Source organism: Capsicum annuum, chromosome 6 (genome assembly GCF_002878395.1).
Source record: "Capsicum annuum cultivar UCD-10X-F1 chromosome 6, UCD10Xv1.1, whole genome shotgun sequence".
NCBI lineage: Eukaryota > Viridiplantae > Streptophyta > Magnoliopsida > Solanales > Solanaceae > Capsicum > Capsicum annuum.
This window is the reverse complement of record NC_061116.1, coordinates 162,050,039-162,063,110: the sequence shown is the minus strand read 5'-3', so window position 1 is coordinate 162,063,110 and position 13,072 is coordinate 162,050,039.

Genomic DNA, 13,072 nt, shown 5'->3' with positions numbered 1-13,072 from the left:
TTGTTACTGGAGTATCTAGCTTGGTAGTTAAGGAGTATAGGACTACCATGCTCATTGGAGACATGGATCTTGCTAGATTGATGATTCATGCTCAACAGGTTGAGGCAGAGAAGTTGAATAAAAGAGAGAGGGAAAATAAGAGGGCTAGAACATGGTAGTTTGAATATGGACAGGCTAGGTCTCAAGGGGGAAATCATTTGCAATTTCAGAATTATTCATCTATGCTAGCACCATCTTCAGCTAGTACTTTTACTCCTAGAGATAGACAGGAGCAGTGGGGTAAGTCCTCTATGTCTAGATCTCAGAATAGTGTGTGTGGAAGGCCTAGTTATCCTTTATGTACTAAGTGCAGTAGGAATCACCCTGGTGAGTGTTTGGCTGGAGAGAAGGTTGTTATGGTTGTGGTAAGTTGGGTCATAAAATTAGAGAGTGTCCGCATGCTAAGCAGGGAAACAGAGATGTTCCTCCCCAGACTCAGGATACTAGTGCATTAGATCCTTTAGGTCGCCTAGTCCCTCCTCAGGGTGCATCATCTAGTACCAGTGGCGGTCAGTGCCAGAATTAATTTTATGCTTTACCATCCTGTCAGGAGCAGGAGAATTCACCAGATATTGTTATTGGTATGCTTTATGTTTTTCATCTTGATGTTTACATATTGTTAGGCCCTAGGTCAAGTTTCTCTTATGTGACCCCATTAGTTGCAGTAAATTTTGAAATAAGTCCGGAAAAGATCCCTAAGCCTTTCTTAGTTTCTACCCTAGTAGGTGAGTCAGTTGTTACCAAATAGATCTATAGTAAGTGTCCTATCACTGTCCTTCATAAAATCATGTTAGCAGACTTAATAGAGTTAGATATGGTTGACCTTGATCTTATTCTTGGTATGGATTACCTCCATTCCTATTATGCCTCCATATATTGTCACACCCCAGGTAGTAAAGTTTCAGTTTCCAGATGAACCAGTCTTTGAGTGGAAAGGTAATTCAGTGTCTCCTAAGAGTCATTTCATATCTTATCTTAAAGCCAGAAAGTTGATTTCCAAGGTGTATATCTATCATCTAGTTTGATTCAAAGACACTAAGTCCAAGACTCTAACAGTTCAGTCAGTAAGTATAGTCAATGAGTTTCCTGATATTTTTCCTAAAGATTTGCCAGGGGTACCTCCCGATTGGGAAATAGAATTCAGGATTGACCTTCTCCTAAATACTCAACCTATTTCTATTCCTCTATATCATATGGCTCCTACCGAGCTTAAGGAGTTAAAAGAGCAACTCAAAGATCTTTTAGACAAAGGTTTCGTAAGGCCTAGTGTTTCTCTATAGGGTGCTCCCATCCTATTCGTATGAAAGAAAGATGGTTCTTTGCGAATGTGCATTGACTATTATCAGATAAATAAAGTTACAATCAAAAACAAATATCCTCTTCCTAGAATTGATGACTTATTTGATCAACTCCAAGGCGCAAGTTATTTCTCAAAGATAGACCTTAGATCTGGCTATTATCAGCTTAAAGTAAGGGAATGTAATATTCTAAAGAGAGCTTTCAGAACCCATTATGGTCATTTTGAGTTTCTAGCTATGTTTTTTGGGCTAACAAATTCCCCAACAACCTTCATGGACTTGATGAACAGAGTGTTGAAATAGTATTTAGACATGTTTATCATAGTCTTTATATATGATATTCTTGTCTACTCTCATAGCAAGGATGATCATGCAAACCATCTTAGAATTGTGTTTCAAACTCTTAGAGATCACCATTTGTTCGCCAAATTTAGCAAATATGAATTTTGGCTAAGATCAGTTGCTTTCCTTGGTCATATTATTTCTAGTGAGGATATTAGAGTTGATCCCCAAAAGAAAGAAGCCGTAAGAAATTAGCCTAGACCCATCTCTCTATTAGACATTAGAAGTTTCTTAGGTTTAGCTGGTTATTACAAATGTTTTGTTGAGGGTTTCTCATGTATTACGTCTCCTATGTCTAGATTGACCCAGAAAAAGGTTAAGTTTCATTGGTTAAATTCCCGCGAGAAGAGTTTTCAGGAGTTGAGGACTCGACTTACTTTAGCCCCAGTTTTAGCGTTACATGATGGTACAGATGGTTTTGTTGTTTATTGTGATGCCTCTAAAGTTGGTTTGGGTTGTGTTTTAATGCAGAGAGGTAAGGTTATATCCTATGCCTCTAGACAGCTTAAGCCTCACAAAAGAAATTACCCAACCCATGACCTTGAGTTAGTTACTGTTGTGTTTGCTTTGAAAATTTGGAGACATTATTTGTATAGGGTGCATGTTGATGTGTTTACGGATCACAAAAGTTTGCAGTACGTGTTTACCCAGAGAAAGTTAAATCTTCGGTATAGAAGGTGGTTAGAATTATTGAAAGATTATGATATGAGTGTGTTTTATCATCTGAGCAAGGCCAATGTAGTGGCAGATGCCCTTAGTATATTATCTATGGGCAGTGTTGCTCATGTGGAGAATGATAAAAATGAGTTAGTTCGGGAATCAGTTAGCTAGATTTGGTGTGAGATTAGTTGATTCAACTAAATGGAATGTTTAGGTTCAGAGTAGTTTCGAATCTTCTCTAGTTTCGAAAGTGAAGGAGAAGTAAGATAAGGATCCTAGTTTGGTCAAACTAAAAGAGTTAGTTAAAGACCAAACGGTAGAGGTTTTCTCCCAAGGGGGAGATAGTGTGTTGAGATACCAAAGTAGATTGTGTGTGCCATGTATTGATGATGGCGAAAGCACATGGTGCGCATTATTCCATTCATCCAGGAGCCACCAAGATGTACCGCGACTTGCAGGAAACATATTGGTGGAGTGTTATGAAGAGAGATATAGTAGATTTTGTAGCAAAGTGCACAACTTGTCAACAGGTTAAGGTAGAGCACCAAAGACCTGGTGGTACATTGCAAGAGTTTGGTATCCCCACTTGGAAGTGGGAAGTGGTGAATATGTATTTTGTGACTTGATTACCCCATTCACATCGTTAGCATGATTTGATTTTGGTTATTGTAGACATATTGAATAAGTCAGTGTATTTCTTACCAGTTCACACGTCTTACACAACTGAAGATTATGCCAAGCTGTATATAAGAGAGTTGGTTAGATTGCATGGAGTTCCTTTATCTATCATCTTAGATAGGGGTACTCAGTTTACCTCTCAGTTTTTGAGAGCCTTTTAGAAGGGTCTTGGTACCCAAGTTTATCTTAGTTCAACTTATCATCCGCAGATGGATGATCAGTAGAGAGGACCATTCAGACTCTAGAGGATATATTGAGAGCATATGTTCTTGATTTCAAGGGTAGTTGGGATAACCATTTTCCATTGATCGAATTCGCCTATAATAACAGTTACCATGCTAGTATTTAGATGGCTACGTTTGAGGCTCTTTATGGGCGACAAAGTAGATCACTAGTTGGTTGGTTTGAAGTGGGTGACGCCGCTTTGATTGGGCCAGACATGGTGTTTGAAGCCATGGAGAAAGTTTAGTTGGTTAGAGAAAGATTAAAAGCAGCCCAGAGTCGTCAGAAATCTTATGTAGACGTAAGAAGAAGAGATTTTGAGTTTGAGGTTGATGATCTTGTGTATTTAAAAGTTTCACCCATGAAGGTGGTGAAGAGATTTGGCAAAAAGGGGAAGCTTAGTCCCCGATATATAGGTCCCTTTTGGATTTTGAGTCGTGTTGGGAAGGTGGCATATGAGCTTGAGCTACCTGCAGATTCATCCTCAATTCATCCAGTACTCCATGTGTCCTTGTTGAAGAAGTGCATGGACGATTCAGCCGTTATAGTTCCTCTAGAGAGTACAGATATTCAGAATAGTCTTTCATACGAAGAAGTTCCAGTAGAAATTCTTGATCATTCGATTCGTAGACTAAGGAACAAAGAAGTTCCCTTGGTCAAAGTTCTATGCCGAAATTAGTTCGTTGAGGGTGCTACTTAGGAAGCAGAAATAGACATGCGTACCAAGTATCCTCATCTCTTTTCCACAAACTTAGATTCAGGCAAAAGTAATAGTCTTCCTTCATTCATCTCTTTTCCAGTCTCAGATTCAGCTATATAGTTGTTTCCATGCAAACTCATACACTCACAGCTCAATTCAGTAGATCATTATTCTTGAGATCCTATCATTCAATTTATGTCAGTTGTGCATGGTAGCATATAGTCTCAGATTCCTTAATATTTTTAGCTTGACTAGCCACATTCGAGGACGAATATTCCCAAGAGGGAGATATTGTAATACCCCATATTTTTTCTAGTTTAATTTCGCTCCTAGAATGTCAAAGATTAGCTTAAAAAATTAATATCCTTTTATACATGTGAAATTTTCTAGATTTAAACCTTTCATTGTGTGGGAAATTGAAATAGCTTTCCATCGATACTAATTTTACCCAAATCTAACACTCAGTTAAGAAGTTAGGGCATTTTTAGTAAAGCAGTGTGCCAACTGGGCAGTCACCGCGTCACAGTGAAAGATAATTTCATAATTTTCATATTCCAGTGGACCACCGCGATTAGATCGCATTGCGGTGGTTTCTGATTTCCCATTTATCACATTCCAGTAGACCAACACGATCTTACTGCATCGCGTTGGTGGCCAAAATAGGATTCCAATAGAGTACCACGATGGTGGTGCATCGCGAAAAACTTCCAGTTTTGACTCGTAAGTTTACAGTGAGCCACCACGATAGTGGTGCATCACGGTGGGCTACCAAATCAGAAAATTTTTGCTTTTCTAATTCCGAATAAAATTTAAAAGGGGTATTATGGTCAATTTCCAAACCCCCAATCCGTTCAAAACATAGGATCAAACCCATTCTAAGAACTTTATGCTCATTATTCATCAATTCTCTCTCAAAGAAAACCCTAGATCTCCAAAGCTTCTTCTCCAAGAAAGAAAATTCTACCATTGTTTCTCCAAGAAAGATCTAAATTGAGGATTCCCAAGATAAAGATAATCAAGAACTTATCTTCAAGAACTCAAATAGGAATCAATAATTCAAGTTTCTTCATCTAATCATCAATCAAGGTATGTGGGGTTTATGAACAAGGATCCTCTTTCATCCTTGTGCCCAAAATCAAGTTTTTATATCAAATTCATCTGATTTTGAATGATTATACATGAGATTTGAATTAGGGTTCATACCCATTATTTCTAATTGCAAGATTATGAGTTTTCAAGTGATTTTAGAAGTTGAATTTCATGTTTACCTTTATATTGTCATGTCTATTATAGTAATTTCCAGATTTTAAGATGAATTATAATTGTTTTCATTATCAAGCATGATTATTATGATATTTTGACATGAACTTGATGCAGGAGCTATTAAGCCCAAGTTTATATCTTGATATTTCAAGAAAGATGATGCTTTAAGCATCTTATGATCATATTATTTAAAGATTCTCAATAAAGCTTTGATCTTTTGATCCTCAGATAAGTTTTAGAATCTACTTTATAGATTTATTACAGATTTCAGAAACTCAGAATAGCATTACGATAGATTGAATCAGATAAATGCATAATTGGTTTTATAATAAACCCTTATGCAAGTTTTAAAGTGGATTTCCAACAGAATGAGCGCAGATTAAAGGGTTTAGTATTTAGCACCGAGCGGGATGTATGGAATTAGCATGCCCTATCTTCTATAGAACTATATATCCCACTTCTATGTGGATGACAGTTACAGATGTGATCACTTAGCTCGGTTTATACTCCTTGAAAAGAGTACGAGACCTCTCCCTATCGAGTTTTGTCCCAGTGACTCTCTAGTTATTAGTAGTAGAGGATTTTTAGACTGTTAGATTTGATTCAGACTTATAGTATTTGCTTTTTATAGATTATATTCAGATTATTCTTAGCCATTTCAGACAGTTTCTGCATTCTGTATGTCTTTTATCTCTATATTTCCCTTATATGAGATTCAGACATAGTAGAAGGCAGACAAGGTTAGCTTAAGGCTCTCATAGTCTTGAGCACTGTGTGATATCTTGGAATTAGATTTTAGGCATTACATATACACACTAACCATGTATACAACACATACTCTTACATTTTTTTGTTCACTAACAACGATCCACATGCTGTCATTCTAGAGAAGGTACTTCACGTAACATACACACAACATCATACATGCACCCAGATGTATAAAAAACACACACCACTGGAAATAGTGAGGAATACTGAAGGGAGAGTAATCGTAAAATGGGAGTGAACAATGGAAAACAAAGAGAAATAGGTGAAGTAGAGAAAGAAAAGCGGTGAACAGAGGGACCCAGTCGGCTGTCTTGAGTTTTCCAATGAATTTTTCTCAAAATCAACCACCCTCGCTGGAATCGCCCACCAGGAAACTTCATCAATTGTTGCTTGTTACTGTTAAGGCAAAAATCAGCCAGAAACTTACCAAAAAAATGTCAACAGCCCCCAGATATTGCTGCTCCGGCGAAATCCATCAAAAAATTCCTAAAATCAAAAACTGAGTCTCCAAAGCTCCTGTTTTTCATGGGTTCTGTTTTAGGGTTGCTTGGTTTTTGAGGTTCGATTCCAGTTGATGGGTTCATTATTGAGTTTTGGTTCGAGGTTTTCAATGCAGATTCCATCTCGTTTAATTAAGTAATACTTGAATAAAAGTGGCATTAAGGTCCATTCTTCATCTCATTCTTGATTAATCTTAATTATTTGATATTTTGTGTAGTAAGTTTATTGGTGTGTGAATTTGATTTTTTCATTGATTTTGATATATTTTGTATCATCGTGGTTGATTGTTGATATTGATTGATTGATTGGGTGAATTGGATAATCAAAGGTGTTGGGCTTAATTCTGGGATGATATTGAAAGTAGGCTAATTCATCATTTCATTTGGAATATTTAATTTGTTAGCGTAAATAATTTTGATGTCGTTAAACATGATAGTACCATGATAAGTCAAAATGGATAGGCAAACGGTAGGTTGGGTAAGCAAATTTAGGACTGGTGGTTTGTTGAATGTTTGAATTATGTGGGAGTGGTTCTTTCTACTTTTATCGCACAAAAATTGAAATTGTATTTATTTATCAGGGAATGCCCCGAGGCACATTGTACTTCTTCACCGGGGAATGCCTTAAGTATCATGTATGTAAACAAAGTTCGTGATCAAGGCCCGAGGCATCGAGTAAAGCATAGTTAGGGTAATTAGAATAGTTTAGGTTTTCATTTCAGTATTTTTATTGTAGTTTGTAATAAATTGGATAGAACAATTTTTTTTTTTGAATTTTTGGATTCTTGATTATTTTGGTTTGTTTGTCTTCTTTTTGTGGTTTTGTTTAGTTTATGTATTTTATAGTGTTGCACTAGCCGATATACTCCATGAAGCTACCATGGTCGAACTACGGGATCGAGAGGTGCCTAACACCTTCCCCTCTGTCAACATAATTTCTTAGCCAGAATCTCTATTCGTGGGCCATTTTAAAGAGTCAAACTCATTTTGAAAAAGGATTTTCAAAGGTGACTTGGCACACCAAATTAATGCCAATAATCTTTTTCCAAAATAATTATTTTCTTTTGTCCCTTAATAATAAAAACCCTTTTCAAACTTAAAATCAATTTCTTTTTGGTGAAATAAAAGGGTATGATAGCTGTGACGACTCTGTTAGGGACTTTTCAGCATTCAAGCTTATTTTTTAGTTGTATAATCTTAGTTTGACACTATACGTGTATAAACATTTTGTTAGTTTTATTATTTTTGTTATTGTTTTATTATTATTGGATGCCTACGTGCTTTTTGCGTATAGTCTTTTTTTATGTGTTAACGCTTTATATCTGGCATCAGATGTATTACCCTGAGTCACTTCTTTCGCAATAAGTCTTGAAGTAAACATCGTGTACACGAACTGTAGTTGAGTCACCTTTTTTTAGGAGGGGGAGCCGTTGGACACATAGAGTGGGTGGAAAGCTCTCGCAACTACTATCGATCATACGCTTTCCCAAACAGCCTTTTTAGTGGACCTCAACCTAGGTCAGCCATTAGGTTATGCTTATTTGTATCAAGTTGAGACCTAGTAGGACCCACTTGGTCCTTTATAGGAGACTCACCTTAAAATCATTCTTACGTGCTAATTGTTGCATCTTTAAGGATAAAAGAGTCATTTGATTGACTAATTTGGGGAAAAACATGTGCCAAAATTAAAGGAGCGTGTGCTTAGACAAAGAAAAATAAAAGAAGAAAAAAAAGAGAGACAGAGTTTTGTAGTTATTAGAGTTCTTATGACTTTTGTTTTTCACAATCCAAAAAATCAATTTTTTTTTTACCTTTTGCACTCATTTTCTCAGAAAAACAAAAACATCAAAAAAATTTCTCTTTGTCTCCTTTAGCAGGCATTCATAATTCGAAAATTTAAAAAAGATCATTTTTAATAGAAGCTTTTTATAAAGAAAATTCAAAAAGATGGTAGAAGTTTTGCACATTTCATATAACAAAAATATCAAAAAGATTTTTCTTTCATAGTTGTTAGTGTCAGTTTTATGTTAAGAGTCAAATTGAAAACTCAAAAAGATTTTATTGACGTTGTTTATTATCTGTCTTTGGTCGTGTCTCTCAAGTCAGGGTTCAGTTTGTTATTTAATCCTTAATTGTCCAATCTGGACAAACTATGCACACCTGATTCTTCTTTTTTGGGAGTGATAGACGTAGTCAATCCTTCTAGGTTTCTGTGATATTATTTAAAAAATGCAAAAACATTTTCTTCATTCTTCATTTAGAGTAGATGTTTTATATACATCTTTAAATGAAAACCCCAAAAATATTTTCCTTTAATAGTTTCATTTTCGTATGAAATTAAAAATCAAAAAACCAAAAAGATTTTTCTATGGTAATTATAGGTTTTATTTTGTATAAGAATTTTAAAGATGAAAAATTTAAAAGGATTTTCGTCAATTCTTTTGACAATTTGTTATTTTCTTTTCTTCCTACAGTTTCAAGAAAAAAAAAAGAAAAAAGAAAGAGAGTTTTATTGGTCATTTTTTGGCCAAACTTCACGAACTACGCACACCCGATTCTCCTTTTTTGGGAGTGAAATACGTAGGCTCCCTTTTTGGGTTCGGTGATCTTTTCAAGAAAAAAAAAGAAAATAATTTTGAGAAAGTGTTGAACTTTAACACATTTTCTATCTCTTGTTCAGTTAGTTTAAGGTGGTTGGTTTGTCGCATTCTGGCTGGTCTTCCACATTACACCAAGTCCAAGAAAGAGAGTCATGTCCAGCATGAATATAGAGAGTGACATCATGGATCAGACAAAGAGTCAGGAAAATTAGAGTTTAAAGTAAGAGATTATGAGTTTGAGGCAACACATGATGTAAATGTATCGATCTTGGGAAGTAGGCTACCTCTTCCTCCATTTTCCACTATTGACCCTACAAATACCTTGAGTATTTCACTAAAATTACAAGGTCAGTTTTCTGTTGTTGGTTATGCGCCACAACATGCCTCAGAATTTACTCCAAGCAAAAATTATCCGAATGTTTTCATCACTTATTCTCTAGATCTTCAGTATAAATCTACCACATTGATAGCACCACTTATTATTTCTTCTTCTGTTGTTCAACCCCCTTGAGGCTTCTACCTTGGCTTTTCGTCCAGCAATTTTGCTTCCCTAATTTTCTAGTGAATCGATTTTCAATACTCTTGATGATCACTATTACGCTCTCAAGCCCACATCTATATTAATTGGACCACCAAAATTTCTTACCAAGAAGTCTTACATGGTATAAGAGCAATAAAAAATGGTTGGAAAAATGAAGAGTGCAGAAAATGCTATGAAAAGTTTCCTAGGACTTGCTGGTAAAGAAAATGTTTCATATAAAGACTGGAGCATATCTTCAAGTGTCAACCTTCCTCTAAGATTTGAGATATAAAAAATTGAGGAGCATGATGGACATTTGGGACAATATTGCAATCAATTAAGGAAAATTGAAGAAAAAAACAAGAAATACGTACCTATTGTCGTTTCAGGGGAAAAAAAGAGCTCAAGAGGTCCAACTCAGCAATATTTTCACTCTCAATCTCGAGCTTACACATTAAATCCACATACTCACCTGCAACAAGGTTCTTCTTTTCAAAATCCAAGATATTTCATTCCACTTTCTTAGTATCCTTTGAACAATGCACAGTTGTATGCTCATCCGTCTTCTTATCCATAATGGCATGCACCGGTCCCTCAATATCATCCTCAACCCCCATATATTTACCAAGGAACATCTAATTCTAAGTTTTAACTGAGTTCAGAGTTTGCAAAGAGGAGAAAGTCAAAGGATAATTTTATACCAATTGGGAAATCGTATGCCAGTTTATTCAAGAGACTGAGAGAGTTCGACATGATTACTCCTCTCCTTGGGTGTACTCCTGATCTACATTCAAGAAATTTTGATCCTCATGTATGATGTGCATATCATTCTGATGTTCATGGTCATGGTATTGAAGGTTATAATGCTTTGAAAAGGGAAATAGAAAGGATGATTCAAGAAAAATTTATCGTAATGAAAAATATTGACACTACAAAGGTCACACAGAATCCTTCATCAACGCACAGTAATGCACAATATATGGGAAGCAATGATTTAAGCATGGATATCTAGAACTTATTTATTGAAGAGAATGTGTCTGACAGTGGTGGAAGATCTAGTCATGTTGATACGCAAACCAGTGGCTAAGATGTCAGGCTCAGTAACTGAGAAGTCACTTCTCTCCCTACTAGGAAGAGGTCTAGTAGTGTATTTTGTTTTTTTCTATTAACTAAATTATTTAAGGGTTGTAGTTTGAGATCTATCTTGTTTTGTTCCTTTGTCGTTTATGTTCAAACCCTTCTATCTTTCATTTTAACTAAATGGCGTGTCCCTTTTCCCTTTGTGTTTTAAATATATGTTGTTTGTTTTCTTTCCATAGGTATATTTTATGGTGATTCTAGTGATATGACATGCTGACGGAATTTTCAGCTAGATCTTAAAATTTAATTTAAGCATGAACTTTGAATCAGAGGGCTAAAGTTAGAAAAAAGCATCTGAGAAAATAGGTAGAGTGCTGAGACATTTAGTTACAAGTTGAAGCCTTCTTTGAAAATTAAGGTAATTATTTTGAGAATCATAAGAATAACTTGGTCATCAATGGAAAAAAATGTCACAATTAGGTCAAATAGTGGATGCGCGATCCTATATCAAGAGGAACAAAAAAAAATCAGCTCCAGGAAATCATGAGTCATTCAATATGAGGAATGTACAATAAAAGTGGAGTGGTATGTTGGAAAAATACAAAAGAAGTAGTGACGCACAAACTCAGTTAAAGTAGTGCTATAAAAATGTCACAAATGATCTTCATCTTTCACTTTCATATTGATTGATATGTACTTACATTTTCAAGGATTGATATGAGGAATGCATTTCATTCTGCTATCCAAAAATTGTGTCATCATTTTTTCACCCCGTTTAAGCTTTAGTTCTATTTTATTTAATACCCCTTTTTTTGAATCAAGATAGAGTCAGCAAAGTTTAAAAGAAAAATATCAAGCAAAAAATTAGAGTCAGAAAAGTTTCAAAAAACATAGAAGAAGAAGAGAAAAAAAAAGTATGTCAAAAAGAAAAAAAAGAGTGTCAAGAAAAATAGAGTCAGAAAAAAGTCTCAAAGAGAAAAAGAGTCAATAAAAGAAAAAAAGAGATCAGAATCAAGAAAAAAAATAAGTTGTTGGAACTTCGTGTGAACTGATTCTCCTCTCTCAGGATGAGACACATAGGCTGTCCTACTCTGAGTTCGGTCTAACCAAATAAACAATTTAAAATTGCCTAGTCAAAAAGGACTGGGACATGAGTTAATCTTCGTTATTGGAGTCGATTTCAAAAGTTGTAAGTCCCACCCCACTTCAAGTATTATTCGGGCCTCATGCCATATTTTCTTTCTAACCTTATCCAAAAGCCAAGTTACAACCAAAGAAAGACCTTCAGATCAATCTTTGAGAATGTTAAGTCTAAGCATGCAATGGATATGATGACGCATTTGGGGACTACTTATTTTTCTCAGCATAAGAAATCAGGAGAGAAATAAAGAAATGAGAGAGTCTTATTGGTGAAAACCCTCACAGGCACTGTAAGGCGATGGTAAGTAGAGAGAAATAAAAATGAAATAGTCTTATTGGTTAAATACTCACGGGCACCGCAAGGCGATAGTAAGTAGAAAGAAATAAGAATACAAGAGTCTCATTACCTTGGGGAAATAATGAGCTAAGAGAAAGAAAATGAGAAATACTTGTTGACAAAAACCCTTCAGGGCGTCATTCGCCGAATGAGGTCTCTAAATATAATTGACCTAATAAAGTAACTCAGTTTCAGGGTCATTAACTCAACCACTATAGGTGGAAATTTTGGATGAACAGATCAAACAGCTTCATCCAAAATGCATGTCATAATCATTAGTGTTGGCTGACATTTTTAGATACATTTTTCTTTTCTATATTTCAAATAGGGACATTCATTGTGTTTTCTTTCTTTTCGATATTTTCATTCTTGTTTTCTTGAGTCAGTTATCCAAATGTTAAATCATTGTCATTTTTCTCGTGATCTCCGATTCAAGTCAATGTCAAAATAAGTGAGAAAAGATTTCAAAATTGTCTACCAACTTCTCCAATTGCATAAAGCAAGTCAAAAGGATGGCACATGAAAGAAACATGATTATAAGCTAAATAAAGGCATGCAAAAAGTTTTGTCAGCAACAAGTTTGGGATTTATGAAAATACAAAGGTTTGAAGGGTTTATCTGAGAAACATAGAAAAATAGAGATACTGCATTTATTTCAGAGTCACTCTTAATAACCTGAGTTTGGATTAATGGTGTAGTAAGGTAGTGATATGCCATTAGTTTTAAGCAAGATTGAATATCACAAGTGCAACACTAATTACTTCAAAAGCTAAATCCAAAGACTAACCACCATATTTTTAAATTCACAAGTTTTTACTGTATGAATTAGGAACACATGTTACCTTCAAATCAAGGAATTTAGAGCCTAGATATCAAAGGTTACAATGCATTACTTCTACAAATAAAGAAGCAAGGTTGCTGCCCA